Raw genomic sequence first — 18,650 nt, 5'->3', positions numbered from 1 at the left:
TGCTTTCAGCTAACCTATTGTTTCTCCTACTCCCATGTAACTGGAGGAGTCCCAAGCCGGACTTGGATTTCTTACTATTGAGTGCTATTCTGATACCTACTGGGAGCTGCTATCTTGCTCCTTTCCCATTGTTCTGCTGATCGGCTCCTGGGGGGGGGATATCACTCCAACTTGCAGCGCAGCAGTAAAGTGTGCCTGAGTCTGAGCTTTCATAAGGAGCCAGCACTACACATTAGAACAGCTTTCAGCTAACCTATTGTTTCTCCTACTCCCATGTAACTGGAGGAGTCCCAAGCCGGACTTGGATTTCTTACTATTGAGTGCTATTCTGATACCTACTGGGAGCTGCTATCTTGCTCCCTTCCCATTGTTCTGCTGATCGGCTGCTGGGGGTGAGGGGGGGCGGGATATCACTCCAACTTGCAGAGCAGCAGTAAAGTGTGCCTGAGTCTGAGCTTTCAGAAGGAGCCGGCGCTACACATTAGAACTGCTTTCAGCTAACCTATTGTTTCTCCTACTCCCATGTAACTGGAGGAGTCCCAAACCAGACTTGGATTTCTTACTATTGAGTGCTATTCTGATACCTACTGGGAGCTGCTATCTTGCTCCCTTCCTATTGTTCTACTGATCGGCTGCTGGGGGTGAGGGGGGTAGATATCACTCTAACTTGCAGCGCAGCAGTAAAGTGTGCCTGAGTCTGAGCTTTCAGCCGGCGCTACACATTAGAACTGCTTTCAGCTAACCTATTGTTTCTCCTACTCCCATGTAACTGGAGGAGTCCCAAGCCGGACTTGGATTTCTTACTATTGAGTGCTATTCTGATACCTACTGGGAGCTGCTATCTTGCTCCCTTCCCATTGTTCTGCTGATCGGCTGCTGGGAGGGAGGGGAGGATATCATTTATTTTTGAGGCTCCATCAGGTTCAATAATCTTGCAGTCTACCAGGACAAAAGGATTTTTGGTCCTGAAGGAGGAGTGATTGGCCAGACACTCCCAGATGATAAGTATGGTTGAAACACCTGACCAAATCTGACCTTGAGTGGACAGTTGAAGAACCAAGAGAGTGCAAGAAATAAATATATCTCCATTTGGCAAGAAGCACTTTTATAAATGTAAAGGGTATCTTGCAACAGGAACTGAATGACTTATTATTATCTAAATATTTCCATCAGACAGACCAGATTTAAAAAAATGTGAAGGCTTTAGAGAGTAGGAGCACTCACAGCTCCTGCATTGTGCTGGTTCTTAGAATCCAGTCCGACACGCTTAGCTCTAAATGTACATGAAAACACTATAATTAATAGGCAATATCTAAAACGTAGATAGCAACAACCATCATTTTGACAGCATTAGCGTAGAGCTGATAGTAGAGTGCAGTAAATGTCCCCCTGGAGAGAGAATTTGCGTTATACACAGACAAAGGTAGAACTCAAACATCTCATTCCATTAAATGCACCAGAAGAGAGAGACTGGACAGAACGATTTGGTGACGTGACCCTTAACGTTCCCTGTAGGAAACGTTCTCTTTGTTGATGTGTCAAATCCACTATTTTGGAATTTGTGTGAACCCTAAATCCTTCGTGAAAGATTCGGCCAGGAGTGTGAATTTGGCCGAATCCGAATCCTGATGAAAAAGGCGAAATTTTGGCCTAGTCCCGAACTGAATCTGGGATTTGGTGCATCCCTAAATGAAATTCAATTCATTTTCAAAAACATTTTCGCAGAACTGAGCTAGAATTTTGCCTTGTGTTTTCTTGGGTTACTGGAAAAGGTTGTGTTTTTTCCACAAAAAACAGGAGAAAAAAAGACCCACTGATGTCAATGCATTTGGGGTAAGAACAAACACAAAACAAGACAAGTGATTGCCCCTTGTTCCTATATCCAGTTCTAGACCTGTTCTAACTCCTCACACCTAGGTTCTGATTCCTCATTCCTGCCTCGTCTTGATCTTGTCCCTAGTTTTGGCCTCCAGGTGTTGATGTTGGAATGTTCACTGCCTCTTTGGTTCTGACCCGGTCTGTTTGACTATACTTTGATCTGAAGCTTGCCCCAGAAGGTAGCACTTAAGTAGCTGAAGACCACAGACCCGAGTGGGGTTGCCAACTCTCCTGACCTGGACCAGGCAGGGGTGTGACGTCACGGGGACGGGGCTATGGTGTGGCAATTGGCCAATCGTCGCTTCAGTCTTTGAGAATTTTCCAAATTGGGAAAATGGGGCAAGCAGTTTTGACCCCAACAGCCCTACTGAAAACCAGTCTGTTCAGGTCAAAACTGGACAGGTGGCAACCCTAGACCGGAGGCCAAAAGCATCTGTTATAGATAGAAGAGCAGACTTGAACCCATTGAACATTACAAACATATTATAGTAAACATATACATAAAATTGTCACTTTATTTCCATAATTCTTCTTTCATTGTTTGGTGTTAGCAGTCCATTACCTTCTGCTGGAAGGTTATCCATTGTAACATCACTTTTAGATACACTTCTATTATTTCCATTTTTCAATAGACGGTAAAGTTTGAAGTATTTTTTTCCATGGTCAACTCCAACTTTTACACTTTATTATCCTGGGAACCGTAGTTAACAGTAGCCGAAAGGTCAGAAAATAGATGTCCATTGTGATTTATATGAGAGCTTGGGTGTACAGCTTAATAAAAAACACTGTTATCTGTAGTATAGTAAAGGTAACTACAAGATCAGTTTTAAAAAGGTAAGAGTGAACAAAAAAGTAAAGAATAAGCTTAATTGCATTGAATTTATAGTAGTAGTATTTATATTTTAGAGTCGGTTATCAAATCCATAGGGACATTTTTTTGGTTCCGCTTAACTTGATCCGCTTGGCTTTTTGCACCACGTCTAACAAGCCGTTGGTTTCATCTCCGTAATATTGAAAGTGGAAAGACTTTACATGGTTTGGGTTGCCAATACTGAGAGCTGAATTGCCTGTGAGAGGTGATTACAGTTGTTTTAATTCAATGCCAGGTCCAAAAAGCACAATCCAGTGCCAAAAGTCTAAACCTTTTCCAGTAGTGTGTGAATCCAGCATTATAGTTTCAGACATGATTTTATAATTTTAAACCATCAAATACTACATATAGATTGTCTATCCATGCTTTTCTTTCAACGAAGTCTGTAGGCAGACTGTGTTTCCAGGGTTTGAAGAGGTCTCTACCATATTTTTTCTTACACCGTATGGAAACAAAGTATGAGGAGCATTATGTCTCACATGAGCTTAGGGGAGAATTTAGGTCTTAACTTACTTTTTGGTTTAGATCTAGCTTAAGCTGGGTCTGTAGAGGTGTTGGGAGAAGAAGGTAATCAAAGTTCAGTCTATTAAAGAGGTGGTGGGCTAGGTAGTTTAGACTTCTTTGGATGGTGCTGAGAATCTAAATCAATCACGGCCTTATTAGAGGAAGGAAGAACCATAATATCAGCAGTACATAGTCAGGGAGAAGGCTACAAATTCTGAAAGCAGACTGTTTTTCCAGGGTTTGAAGAGGTCTCTACCATGTTTTTTCTTACACCCTATGGAAACAAAGTATGAGGAGCATTATGTCTCACATGAGCTTAGGGGAGAATTTAGGTCTTAACTTACTTTTTGGTTTAGATCTAGCTTAAGCTGGGTCTGTAGAGGAAAGAAGAACCATAATATCAGCAGTACACAGTCAGGGAGAAGGGATGCTGTGATCAAGGACTAGGATGAGTAAAGGTGGCCATACACAGGTTGCCGATATCGGTCCCTTAGACAGATTTGGCAGCTAATTGGCCCATGTAGGGGCACTAACGATGGGCCTGCCCGACCGATATCTGGCCTGAAATCGGCAAGATATCAATCAGGCAGGTGGGGGATATCGGGAGAAGATCTTCTTGCTTGGCGACATCACCAAGTGAGTGGATCTGAAGGTGTATGGCCACCTTAAGGGATAACTTTCATTATATCTTACTCTAAACTCTTTGTATGGGGACCCCTGACAAACCAATATCTGGTTGAAAATTAGCCAGGAATCGTGGACCGCATCATCTCATTGATGTGGTCCTCACTACAACGGCTCCTATACCTGTCCTTGTAATTTAAGGTGGACACGTTGGGAGAAGGATCCACTTGTTTGATGACTATGCTAAATGAACGGACCTTAAAGAGTATGGCCACCTTTAAGAGTCAGAGTCAGACTTAGGATAGCTAGTAGAACAATCAGGGACTCCACTAAAGAGAACAGGAAGAGAAATACCGAAGTGTGGCCAACCAGTGCAGGACAAGCAGAGTAAAGCAGATTCCTTTGAAGCAGGCCTTGTCCTGTCACTGTCCTTGACAATCATGGAAAAATTACCACTGACTTTAAAAAAGTGCCACTTGGCCTTCATGTATTTTCCATTATCTGTTGTATTTAAGATCCACTTGAAATCAAGTTATTATGAATCAGTCAAGTGTAGAAATCAGAATGGAAATCCTAGTCCAAAACTACAACCAGCTGAGCGACAAATGAATTGAATGCTCTCCTGAGAGTGTCAGACACTTGCTTTGGAGTTTTGAAGAGGTCAGCTGACTATTCCACATGGAGAAGTTGAGGATTTTTGTCTGGATAGAGGGTGTAGGATTAAAAAAATTGGCGCTGATGCAAAGAACAGATATTTGGAGATGGAAAAATCTAGGGCCCCATCCCAATTTTTTAGAAGGGTTCATGGGCCTCTGTTTACGTCAATGTTAATAACATATAAAATGTTATTTTATTATTTCTCGTGTTATACTGTATATTGTGAGAAAAATCTGTGCATTTTAGGGAGAATGTTGGACCCCCGCCCCCAGAAACTGTCTTTTCCGAAATTGTTTCGAATTGTTTCCCATTAACAACCATAGTATCCCTTGTGCTTAACAGGTATCTTCCTATGGAAATCCAATGTGGAATTTAATGGCTGCGTGAATACCCTGTGAGGATGGCATCATATCGAGTGGAGGAATCATGGGAACGAGTGTGACCAATGGGAGGGTCCTCCTGTGAAGCACTTCAAAGGGAGGTAAGAAACAACTATGGTTTTACTACTATTACAAATAGCGGCATTGTGTAAACAGCTCTGGGATTTAGGCACATAATATATTCTATGATTTAACTGGATTTTCACAGAACTTTGAGAATTATTGAGAGATTTGTATTTGTAGATGAATTTGTTTCTTTTTACCGGAGGCAGTGAAAATTAATGAGAAGGACAGTGGTCACGTAACTCATGGTAGGTCCCATTTTTGGGCTGCAATCATTGGATCAATTGTATTGGCTGTGAGTACAAACTTTGCATTTGTCTTCATACTCCATCACATGTCCATGGTCAAGAGTTTCCAAACTATCAGATTATATTTACCCAAATAAAGTTTGGGTTCCTAATGGTCTGAAGACCTTTCTCCAAAAAATGCAGTTCGGAATGTTAAATAAAGTTGTATCCATCTGAATGTCAATATTTTATTATTTTCCATTGGTGACCATTGAAAGCAATGGAGGGAATTGGAATAGTCAACAGTTTCCAAACTATCAGATTATATTTACTCAAATAAAGTTCGGGTTCCTAATGGTCTTAAGACCTTTCTCCAAAAAATGCAGCTCGGAATGGTAAATAAAGTTGTATCCATCTGAATGTCGATATTTTATTATTTTCCATTGGTGACCATTAAAAGCAATGAAGAGAATTGGAATGGTCAAGAGTTTCCAAACTATCAGATTATATTTACTCAAATAAAGTTTGGGTTCCTCATGGTCTGAAGACCTTTCTCCAAAAAATGCAGTTCGGAATGTTAAATAAAGTTGTATCCATCTGCATGTCAATGTTTTGCAGACAGAGTTTAGAGCAAATGATGTGCTCCTTCTTCAAAGTTCAATTTTGAAGGCATTGTTTATAACAATATCATTTATATCTAAGAATGAGTGCGCATCGCAGATCTTCCTCCTGATGACTCAGTTTCCAAGAATGATTCAGGCCATTGGCTTAGAAGCCCTTTGAACAGTAAATGAATTGTGACTCCGCAGTTTGTCTATTAGTTTCATTGAATGGACACAAAGTTCTGTATCTCTGGGCACGCTAATGTAACCAAACCCAATTACTTAAACTCAACTATTATTCAAGACTTAATACCAACTAGAAGCTTGAGACAAAAAAACGGCGAAGTCTGTAGACAGCATTTCTGCTGTTAAAGGGGGGTTCACCTTTACATTAGTTTTTAGTATGTTATAGAATCTCCTATTCCTGGAAACTTTGCCATCGGTCTTCATTATTTTATTTAGAGTTTTCAAACTTTTTGCCTTCCACTTCTACATTTTTCCAGTTTTTAAATGGGTTTTACTGACCCCAGCATCCAAAAACGATTGCTCTGTGTGCTTACTAGTGATGAGCGAATCTGTCCCATTTCACTTTGCCGAAAAATTTGTGAATCTTTCAAAATATTTGCGAAACGCCAAAAAATTAGTGAAAGGGTGAACATTTTTGCACATCAAAAAAAAATTATTTTGACAAAAATTCTTTTGTCGCGCAATTTTTTTTTTTTTGCCACCCATGTCTTTTTTGTTGCCCGTGGCTATTTTTTTGTCGGCCATGCTTTTTTGACGTGCCCACGCCCAATGTTGCCGCGACCGCGCCTGGTTTTGACATGCCCACACCCAATTTGACATGACCACGCACTTTTTAGATGCACCTGCGCCCAATTTAGACCCTACCATGCCCAATATGACGCGCAACAACAAAAATACAGCGCAATAAATTTTTCTGTGTGAATTTTTATGGAAGTTTTGCGAAACAATTCACCAATGGCGAAATGCGGAAATTTGCTCATCACTAGTGACAATTCTTTTTCCCCGGGCAACAATTCTTTTGACGCGGGTGACAATTTTTGGACACGCTGCAAATTTTTTCAGCCGTTTCGCAAATGGCGAAATGCGGAAATTCACTGCAAATCCATGCCTGGCTAAACATTTCGCCCATCACTATTGTTCAGTTTTGTATATATTGAATGCTTTGCCTTGACTATGAGTTTAATCTAAGAAGTTGTAATGGGTGGATTTCTATATAAAATGAAATGGACCCCGATTGCTGTTTCTCTAATGAGATATGGACTGATTTCTCTTTTATACTCACAACATATTTGCCGGTGGGTAGGCGCAGTCAATGATTTATTTTCAGGGCATGTAGTATTGGCTGCTGAGCAGATGCTCTGGGTATTGAGCCTGGACAGAGCGCTCCGTGGGCAGATTGTGCTGCCCAGAAATGTACTGAGTGAATCCAGCAGACACATGCTTTGTCTGACGACTCTGTGTATCTCGTGCCTCCGTATCAATTGCCTCTCAAAGAAAAGCAAAAAAAAAAATACTTGTGTTCTGGGCCCAAGTCAAGAATGTCATGAATTAACTACAGGTGGGTTGGTCATGTCAACCATAGAGACCATAGAGAGAGACAGTCACTGCAAAATAGCTCGGTCTCTTGGTTCTGTCTATGAGAAAATTTGGAATTAAATCGAGAATTTGGCCTGTTGGGTTCAATTCTAATTGAACTAAATATAATATTTTTCCTTTGGTTATAGCTTTTTATGTGCACAGAACATTTTTTCCATGTGTATTTCTATATATACGTTTCTGTTGTTTCCCTTAGCTGGTATCAAGGTGGAGTTGACCTATACAGGTATGGGATCCATTACATAGAAACTCGTTTTCCAGAAAGCTCCGAGTTACGGGAAGGCCATCTCCCACAGATAGGGATGAGCGAAAATTCCCGAAACAGCGAAAAATTTGTGAAACACATTTGTCACACGATTTTTTGTCCCCCGCGTCTTTTTTGTCACCCGCGTCTATTTTTTTTTGCCCGTGTATATTTTTTTTGTCGCCCTCACCTTTTGACGCAACACCGCCCTTTTTTTTAGTGACCACGCCCTTTTTGTCGCGCGACAAATATAATTATGCCGACAAATTTTTCCACTACGAATTTCCATGGAAGTTTCGCTAAACAATTCGCCAATGGCGAAATGCGGAAATTCGCTGCGAATCCATGCCTGGTGAAAAACTTCACTCATCACTACCCGCAGACTCCAATTTAACCAAATAATAGCCGCGTGACAAAAGAATAGCTGCAGGCAAGAAAAGAATAGCTGCGGGCGACAATTAGTTATGAGCGAATCTGTCCCATATCGCCCAAAAAATTGCGAATCTTTCAAAAGATTCGCGAAAGGCGAAATCAAATAAAATTGTCTCCCGTGACTATTCTTTTGTCGCCTGCGGCTATTCTTTTGTCACGTGGCTATTCTTTTGTCGCCCGTGGCTATTCTTTTGTCACGCGGCTATTCTTTTGTCGCCCATGGCTATTCTTTTGTCGCCCGTGGCTATTCTGTTGTCGTCCGTGGCTATTCTTTTGTCGCCCGTGGCTATTCTGTTGTCGTCCGTGGCTATTCTGTTGTCGTCCGCGGCTATTCTTTTGACGCCCACGACTATTCTTTTTTGACGCGGGCAACAATTTTTGGATTTTTCCCGCAAGCAAATTTTTTCATGTTTCTCAAAACAATCCGCCAATGGCAAACCGCGGAAATTCGCCGCGAATCCATGCCTGCCGAAACATTTCGCCCATCACTAGTGCTGTTGACTTAACCAAAAGGCATATAGTCTTTAAAGAGAGCAACCGACTAGAGAAAAGAACAAAATAGGTTCTCTTATAAAGGTTTTCATTAGATACAAGACCTGTATCTATCAGTCTCTTATAGTTTACTCTAGCTTGCCTCCCCTTGTGTGACCCTGTACTGCTTGGTATTCTCCGTATCAATTCTATCACCATGGAATATGAGTTCACCTGAGAGCTATATTTGATGGTTTTCCAGCTTTGAAAAATGCAGGCGGAGATCAGCAGGCTCATAATGATGTTTGTCCACAAATCTCTACCTGCTTGCGCTTCGGAGTTGTCAGCTTGAGCCAGAGCAGCTTCCCCCCGTGCTTTCAATCCCCTATTCAATTTCGCTCAAGGTCTTTAATTCTCCAAGATATTTCTCGGTGTGAGGTTCATGGTCTATCTACCAAAGAAAGAGTTAAATGACAGGAAAAGAGAAAATTGACAGTAAAAACTCTCCCAGGAGGAGATTTAATTGAAAGAACCATTGACGGGTCTAAAGTTTCCTCTACAGCAATTAAAGACCAGGGATATTTAGCAAATAAGTCCACAGTATATATTTATATATTTTTGTCGGTTTGTTGTCTCATTTCATGCTGTCAACTGCCAGAAAATTGGTTTCTGTTGTGTTGTCAAACTAAAATGTTTCCAATAGTGGAAAAAAAAGTGAAAGATGGTCATACATGGGCCAATTTTAACTGCCGATATTGGTCCTTTACACCGATTTGGCAGCTTATCTGCCCATGTACGTGCACCAATGATGGGCCTCCCTGACTAACATCTGGAAATCATCCAGATCTCATTCAGCAGGTATGATTTTTATGACGGATCAGGGACCGTTGATGCGGTCCCCAAACTAATGGTGCCTATGCCTGCCATTCTAATTCGATCGTTTGGCCCTTAGGTGGGCATATTGGGAGAAGATCCGCTTGCTTGATGACCTTGCCAACTGAGCGGATCTTACAGTGTATGGCCACCTTTAGACTGTAGTGGGACCCCTCTTCCAATGCCAATGTTAGACTTAAAAGGAAGAGGAAAAAGACCTTATATCTAGGGCAGGGGTCCTCAAACTACGGCCCCCCAGGGTAATTTATCCGGGCCCCTGCTGTGGCCTCACCCCTGGCAGCAGAGAGAGGAGTCAGTGGGGAGCAGGGCGGGAGAGCCGTCAGGGAGGACAAGCGCCTACAGAAAGAGAACTAGACGGATGGAAGACTGGGGGGAGCTGGAAGAGGTAGGACTCAGCGGGAGGGTTGACAGATGGAGCACGGGAGGGTGGACGGACTTTTAGACAGACGGACAGAGTGCACGGGGGGCAGGTTGGTGGGGTGCTGGAAGTGGGGGAGTGGCCATAGTTTGACGACGGGGGGGGGATGGTGATGGCGGCCTGGCCCTCCAACTGTCTGAGGGGTTGCCTAAGAAGTGTATGGACCCCTGATCTAGGGAAAACAGCCCCAGAGCTGTTGCAATGGTAGATAGCCATCAGCAGAGAGCCTTGATGCATTCTCCATGGCACTGGTTCTGTGGGTCAGTTTTAATGTCCTTTCTGCTATGCTGTAGACACAAACTTTCTCCTAATTCAGTTCCAGTTTTCCCATAGTCTTGAATAGAGATAAGTGAGATACGTTTTTTCTCATTGAGTTGCATCTGGCTTTGTGGGAATATCTGGCACTGAATAAGGAGATAAGTCTTTCTCATCTTATTGAGTCTGACCCAAAATGGGAAAACCTATCACAGAGAAGCTCATTGAATAGTTCTATACTAGCCATAGGTTCCATATACTAGAACGTCCCGAGTCAGCAGAAAAATGAACTCCATGGGCCCCCTACAATAATCTTCCCAATCATAAAACTCACCCTGCACCTTTGAGCATCAACACAACGGGACTGGGACAAAACATGGGGTCAGGCTGGTCTGGAACGTTCCATGACATGTGTCAAGGGCATAGGTGTTTATTATCCATTTGCAGCCTTTGCTCAATGCACATTACGGACTACTTTCTTATAAACTATAAAAGAAATGCTTTCTCAAAGCACATATTTTTAGACACAACCGTACAGGTTTGCCAGGAACGGTGCATCGCCGGCAATTTAATGGATACTATCTAATGCGTCCAATCAAAACGGAATCACTCACAATGACTTGAGAGACTAGAATTTCCACACAATCACATCTCATTGCGGCGCGCCATTACTGTAATGGATTTCCAAATAAGCTACTTCCGATGAAAACAGATTTTTTTTTTTCCTCCACCAATATATCTATATATATATATAAAAACAGGCAGTAGAAAAGTGATCTGAGAGCGGCAGTGCTTACTTTTGTTATGGTAAAACGGTGCCCGCGGGTCAACATTAGTGTCATTGGTAACTTCTCTAATCATCGCAAAGTAAATGCCTTTGTCTGCGAGGAATAATGCATCGACTTCTCGCCTGAAAGGCTGTTTGCTGAAGAAAAGTCATCAGAGATGTATAAAAGTGATAACAGATTTATAAATGCCAAACTATCAAAACAACTTTATAAATTGTCTTCTCTATGGCTTTTTTTATGGAATAGACTTCAATGATACAGCGCATCGTACATTCCGGTGGCTCTGTGTGTCAGGGGCGCTACAGTTGGAAACACTCCTCTTCAGTTCCAAGATGGAGGTGCCCATGGCTGCGATGGTACGTCAACTGTGAAACGTCATCTCAACGCATTTTACAGAGAAACTCAAAATGAAGAGATGCCGGAGTCCTGGGTTCAAAGCCCAAATAAAGGACCTATTTTGTGAGTTCCTGGGTGCATCCTAAATAACAGTCATTGTTCCAATTCATCCCACAGGGGTTCATTTGGGTTAAGGTTGGGGTTCTGAGCAGGCCAGTCAGGTTCATTTTGTCAAGGCCCTATGGCCCTTACCATGGTTGAAGCCTGGACCAAGGAGGACGCTGTGTACTGGTCCAATTTGCAATATTCAAGTGGTTAAGAAAGCTCAAAGTCAGATAGCAACAAAAGTGGTCAGAATCAAAGTAGAAAGTCCGGAACCAGAAGATCAAGTCAAAATAGTAATTTAGGCACACCCAGAATCTCAAAGAGTAAAGACCTGTATATAGGCAATGAACCTGGGTCTCCGGCATTCTTTATCTGGAATTTTTGCATTGAAGCATGATGCGATGATGTCACGTGACGTTGCAGCCATGGGCGCCGCCATCTTGGATGCGCTCCTGACACTTCCACTCTCATCTCAGAAAGCCTACTCTGTACAGGCCTGGCTATTACATAGTATGTATGGTTAGTGGCATCTGTGTTGGCAATGATGACTGTGGGTCAGATATCCAGTAATAAGTAATGGTGTCCACATACTATTGGTCAATTCATTTGTCTTTGATAAATTCTACCTTTGCAACTGTCTGTAGGAGAGAATTATTTAAAAAGATGTTAAATGTTGGATTGGATTTACAGCAAAACTACACGGAATGTCATTGGTTAAAAAGGATTTCTTCCTTATCTGGCGAGTACCCAGTCTCCAGGAGCTGCTATTTCTGCAAGAATTACAGCTTTAAATAAAATATAATGAATGTGCAGCATAATGATACTTCAGACATTGCTACAGGAAAAACATTTTTATTAGTTTGTGTGGGCAGATTAGACAGTGGCTTAATTAACTCAAAATATGCTATTTTTGTACTGGCACAAGGAGTGTACTGGCACAGCCCTGATTTCATTTGCTTTATAGGCACATTGGTAGCACTAGGTAGGTACCTAATATATAGGGACAGAGACAGGGGAAAGTGTTGGAAGGGTTACTGCCTGCCCTGCTCTCATTTCCCTACAGAAATAGGGGTTGGTAGCACTAGGTAGGTACCTAATATATAGGGGCAGAGACAGGGGAAAGTGTTGGAAGGGTTACTGCCTGCCCTGCTCTCATTTCCCTACAGAAATAGGGGTTGGTAGCACTAGGTAGGTACCTAATATATAGGGGCAGAGACAGGGGAAAGTGTTGGAAGGGTTACTGCCTGCCCTGCTCTCATTTCCCTACAGAAATAGGGGTTGGTAGCACTAGGTAGGTACCTAATATATAGGGGCAGAGACAGGGGAAAGTGTTGGAAGGGTTACTGCCTGCCCTGCTCTCATTTCCCTACAGAAATAGGGGTTGGTAGCACTAGGTAGGTACCTAATATATAGGGGCAGAGACAGGGGAAAGTGTTGGAAGGGTTACTGCCTGCCCTGCTCTCATTTCCCTACAGAAATAGGGGTTGGTAGCACTAGGTAGGTACCTAATATATAGGGGCAGAGACAGGGGAAAGTGTTGGAAGGGTTACTGCCTGCCCTGCTCTCATTTCCCTACAGAAATAGGGGTTGGTAGCACTAGGTAGGTACCTAATATATAGGGGCAGAGACAGGGGAAAGTGTTGGAAGGGTTACTGCCTGCCCTGCTTTCATTTCCCTACAGAAATAGGGGTTGGTAGCACTAGGTAGGTACCTAATATATAGGGACAGAGACAGGGGAAAGTGTTGGAAGGGTTACTGCCTGCCCTGCTCTCATTTCCCTACAGAAATAGGGGTTGGTAGCACTAGGTAGGTACCTAATATATAGGGGCAGAGACAGGGGAAAGTGTTGGAAGGGTTACTGCCTGCCCTGCTCTCATTTCCCTACGGAAATAGGGGTTGGTAGCACTAGGTAGGTACCTAATATATAGGGGCAGAGACAGGGGAAAGTGTTGGAAGGGTTACTGCCTGCCCTGCTCTCATTTCCCTACGGAAATAGGGGTTGGTAGCACTAGGTAGGTACCTAATATATAGGGGCAGAGACAGGGGAAAGTGTTGGAAGGGTTACTGCCTGCCCTGCTTTCATTTCCCTACAGAAATAGGGGTTGGTAGCACTAGGTAGGTGGGGGGACTAGTCTGAAGGGGTAACAGTCACCCTGCTATAGTTCCAGGGGTACCCAGGGCACAAATAAGCACTCACCCCAAATCCCCCCTAACTGGCCTTCAGGCTGGGCCCCCTTAGCCCATAACAAGGTTACAGATATATAGAAATATTGGGGTAACAGTAACCCCGCTATAGTTCCAGGGGTACCCAGGGCACAAATAAGCACTCACCCCAAATCCCCCCTAACTGGCCTTCAGGCTGGGCCCCCTTAGCCCATAACAAGGTTACAGATATATAGAAACATTGGGGTAAGAACTTATAACATACAGTATGAAGGGTACCTGGTTGGTAGGAAATGGATTAAACATGTTTAAGCCTCATGGTTTTTTTCCCTATCCACATAAATATTCAGTTGACTTTGCCCTTTAATGAGCTGAGTGCCATATCTTCATGTTGCTTCTAATCTCCGCTGTCACCCAGTACTGGAGAGGTTTATGAATTCTAATGTGGGATTATATGTCCATAAAGATGATGTGATATTAATCTCCCTGCAGGGGTAACTTTAGGGCAGGGCATAAAGCAAATATGCTCTGGTTTCCCCCAAGCGCCACTTGATTACATTTCTAATATATCAGTGACATTTAATCTGCAGTCTTTCAAATGTCACCCAACTACATCTCCCAGAATCCTTATGGCAGTTAAAAGATATTGGTGGCGACAGATTAATTCAAGCGCAGTTAGATGGCTTTTGGGGGCTCCCATTCTCCATTACATTACGGGCTCCGTGGAAGTCGCTATTTATGGTTTTTCTCTTCACCCCCTTGAAAGGGATACATATTAAAACCACATCAAGCGCTGCTTGTTGATAATTAAAAGCGGCGACCTACAAAATACATTTACAATGGTTTTAAGTTACTTGTAAACGTAATTGGTATTTCTATTCTCCATCCTACTGGTTATTAGTGATGAGCAAATCTGTCCCGTTGCAAAATGGAGAAAAATTCCCCGAAATGCGGTTACCCCTTGACTTTTTGGCACGCAACTTCTTTTTACGCGACTGCAACTGTTTTGATGTGAACGAGACTTTATTCACGCGTCTGGATTTATTTGATACGACCATAACTTATTTGACGCAACAGCGACTTTTTTTTGCCGTGACTAGTGGTGAGTGAATCTGTACCGTTTCGCTTCGCCATAAAATTCACGAAACGGCAAGAAAATTAGCAAAATGGTAAAAAATTTGGAAAACACATTTGTTGCACAATTTCTTTTTGTCGCCCACGTCTTTTTTGTCACTCGCATCTTTTTTGGTCACCCATGTCTCTTTTTTGTCGCTGCCCAATGTGACACAACCGCACCCTTTTTTTACACAACCACGCCCTTTACTGATGCAATTGCGCCCAGTTTTGATGCGACCACTCCCAATTTTTTTTACATGTGGCAAATTTTTCTGTGCCAAATTTTCACTGAAGTTCCGAGAAAGAATTCACCGATGGCGAAATGCGCCAATTCCCTGCAATTCAATGCCTGGCGAAAAAATTCACTCATCACTAGCCATGACCATTCCACTGGTGGAAAAAGAAAAGCTGGAAAGCTTTAGAAGACTGTATATAAGACCTTATATGTCGAGAATAGTGATAAGTGAATCGGTCCCATTTTGCTATGCAGAAAAATTACAAAAAATTACAAAACTGTTGAAAAATTCACCAAATGGCAAAATATTCTAAAAATGTGGCTACTACTCAGCTTTCTTGACGTGCATAACTTTTTTTACGCTACTGCAACTCTTGACAAAACTTATTTGCCGCAACTGCAACTTTTTTTGACGTGACCACAACTTTTCCCTCAATTTTTTGTCTCTTGAAACAAATTGCCAATGGCGAAATGCGGAATTTTGCCGCAAATCCATCCCTGGTGAAAAAATTTCACTTTTGATGTGACTTATTTGTCGCAACCACAACTTTTTTTTTTACACAACCACAACTTTTCCCTTACTCAATTTTTGTTGCTGCAAATTCTTGCAGCAGTTTCACGAAACAATTCGCCAATGGCCAAACACGGAATGTCACAGCGAATCCATGCCTGGTGTAAAATTTCGCTCATCCCTATTGGGTATGACTCCTGATTAGTGATAGGCATGGATTCGCAGCAAATTTCCGCATTTCACCGTCGGTGAATTGTTTTGTGAAACTTTTGTGAAAGTTCGCAGCGGAAAAATTTGCTGCGTCTAATTGGTCACGGTCACGTAAAAATTGGCCGTGGTTGCGTCAAAAAAGGGTGTGGTCGGGATAAAGAAAGTGCAGGCAACCAAAAAAGACGCGGGCAACAAACAAAATCGTGCAACAAATGCGGTTCGCAAATTTATCGCCATATCGCAAATTTTATGGCGAAGCAAAATGGGACAGATTCGCTCATCACTACTCCTGATGCAGTATAGATAGCTGATTGCCAATGAAGTATGCAAGATGTGACTTTAATATGTGTCTTGATTTAACCGGGTTAATCCATCTTATCTCCTTCTAAGATCAGACTTTACGGCTTCTGAGCAAATTGGAGGCAACTCTTTGCAGATAAGACCTTGTATCGATAGAAAGTACCCATCAGTGATTAAGATTAAGTTGCCCTTTAGGAACCTACTGTCTGGATGAGATGGGGTGAAGATGGCTTCTAGAGCACGTTGGGCTGCACATATCATTATTGCTCCTTTCCCTTCTGTTCATGTATTTAAATGCACCCCAAGGGGGTTAATCCCCTCCGTCCCCGGTGCCGCCGCGCCTGTTCCATTATATTGTAGCCTCTCCGCCTGGGTCCATGATTCACGTAACCGGGAAAGGATCAATTCCGCGGCGGCTTTTGGAGACAGGAGTAAAGCTATCTTCACAAGTGATTTATATCAGGCTGAACAGATAAACCACTAGTAATCTTCAAGGAAAGAGCAGGCCGGCATTTATTTCCCACTGCAGGTGCAATTGGCACGGAGAGTTTAACCCCTTCATGAGGGCTTTGGCTCTAGGGTTCTGCGGAATACAGAGAAGAGTAAAGCACTAACAAATATATAACCAGGGGTGCATCATTTTTCTAATTTATTGTAAAATATTCCCAATTTTTTCCCTTTTGTTACTCATTATGTTACTGTGTCCTGACCTTCTCCATGTAAGCCCCTCCCACTGCTTCAGTCAAGTATTTCCAACCCAACCACATAAATAATAGCGTTCACATTAACTGAACTCTACTTTCTACTCCACTTTAGCCCCTTTCTACCTTTCTCAAAGGAGGGTCCTTTAAACAAGTACAAAGGGGTCCCAATAAAATAATGCCCTTATGCCCTATGATCCATCCCAGTCACACCCTCTTATACCAAATTCCCCCTACGATCTACCCCCTTCACAACCTAAAGGGCCCCTGACTTAAGTACTTCCTGTACTTCCCTGATGGCCAAGGTTGGACTGGGCCAGCGGGATACAGGGAAAAAAAACCCAGTGGTGCAGGACCCCTGCTGGCCCAGACCCAATCTCAGCTGGCCTCAGCTGGGGAGGGACAGGGCCCCAGCAGGGGTGTGTGCTTGTGGTGGGGGCCCTGTGATGCGCATGTGCGGGCTTTGTGGGCCCCTGGAGGGTGTGTGTGGGGCCCCTGAGGCGGAAGCCCTGGTGGGCCCACACCCCCGGTCCGACCATGCTGAAGGCTGTTCTGGCTGGGCAGGAGCATGCTCAGTTGCAGCCAATCTGGTTCTGACTTCCACTGCTCGTGCTCCTGGTCATTGATTGTGGCAGCGGCAGAACTAGGACTTGAAAAAAATAAACAAAGTAGCCATCAACCCCGCTATGCTGCACTGAAGTTACAGAACTAGTATGGGGCACCAGGACTTTTACCCACAGGGACCTAAGCAGCTGGATTGAAAGCAGTAGGGCCTCTATGAGGGAGATATCATCCAATGACTAGCGATGAGCGAAACTTTCCCAAAAAATGGCGACAAATTTGTGAAACACAATTTTTTTGGCGCCCGAGGTTTTTTTATTGCCTGCATCTTGTTTTATGTGACCGTGCCCAATTTTGATGCAACCGCGCCCTTTCTGACGCGAACGCAACTTTTTTTTTGACGCGCGCCGAATTTTCCTGCAGTGAATTTTCACGGAGATGCAAATGGCGAAATGTGGGAATTCGCTGCGAATCCATGCCTGGCGAAAAAATTCGCTCATCACTACCAATGACTAGCGATGAGTGAATCTGTCCCGTTTCGCTAAAAAATTCGCAAATCTTTCAAAGGATTCGAGAAACAGCGTACAATTCACGAAACGGCAAAACTGTTGTGCGCCAAAAAACATATTGTTGCCCTCGACTATTCTTTTGACGCTTGCGACAATTTTTGGACGCTTGACTATTCTTTTGACGCACCGCGACAATTTTTCCACGCGCAGCAAATTTTTTCATCCGTTTCGAGAAACAATATGCCAATGGGAAACGCAGAAATTCGCCGCGAATCCATGCCTAGCGAAACATTTCGCCCATCACTACCAATGACCATTACAAACACACATGTACATGAATTTTTTTCATAGTTCTAAGGTTGTACATTCTCCTTTACTTCATTTATTCTCACTCTATTCCTCTGCACCGTGACTCATAAAAGCCAATGTCAAAAACGTCTTTGATTGTCATAAGTAGAGACACCGCCTAGAAAGCCAGAGAATGGAACAGAGGGTGGGGGTGCATGATTTATGCAGGGACATTATTCCCGCTGCTGCTATCCAAGTGACAGCCACAAAAGAGATAATTGGCAGCTACTCTGGTGTCCAGTAGGACCTACAAAACCCTTTTTATATGCACATTTTTTATAGAACTAGGTCTTTCTTGAATTAAGGGTCCTTCTTCCACCCCTCATGATCTTTCAATCCATAGTGAGACCTCATCATTTGTATTTAACCATCAGTTCTCTGCAACAATTTCTATAGATATACTCCTTGCTAGTGATGAGCGAATCTGTTCCGCTTCGCTTCGCCGAAAAATTCGCGAATCTTTGAAAAGATCCGCGAAACGGCGAAAATGTCGTGCGACAAAAAAAATTGTCGCCCGCGGCTATTATTTTGTCGCGCGGCTATTGTTTCGTCTCCCGCGGCTATTATTTCGTCACGCGCGGCTCTTGTTTCGTCACGCGCGGCTCTTGTTTCGTCGCCCGCGGC

At 43.1% G+C, this 18,650-nt stretch overlaps 1 protein-coding gene across 1 annotated transcript in view; it reads left to right on the top strand.

The window, feature by feature from the left end:
- Positions 1-18,650, top strand: part of lrrc4c (leucine rich repeat containing 4C) — a 651,007-nt gene that overhangs the window by 375,876 nt on the left and 256,481 nt on the right. The window contains exon 3 of the mRNA XM_031900422.1: positions 4,877-5,015. The gene's annotated coding sequence lies outside the window, so the exon portion shown is untranslated. The remainder of the gene's footprint in view (positions 1-4,876; positions 5,016-18,650) is intronic.

This window comes from Xenopus tropicalis, chromosome 4, assembly GCF_000004195.4.
Source record: "Xenopus tropicalis strain Nigerian chromosome 4, UCB_Xtro_10.0, whole genome shotgun sequence".
NCBI lineage: Eukaryota > Metazoa > Chordata > Amphibia > Anura > Pipidae > Xenopus > Xenopus tropicalis.
Note: the sequence above shows the minus strand (reverse complement) of the source record. Positions and strands in the feature narration are given on the sequence as shown.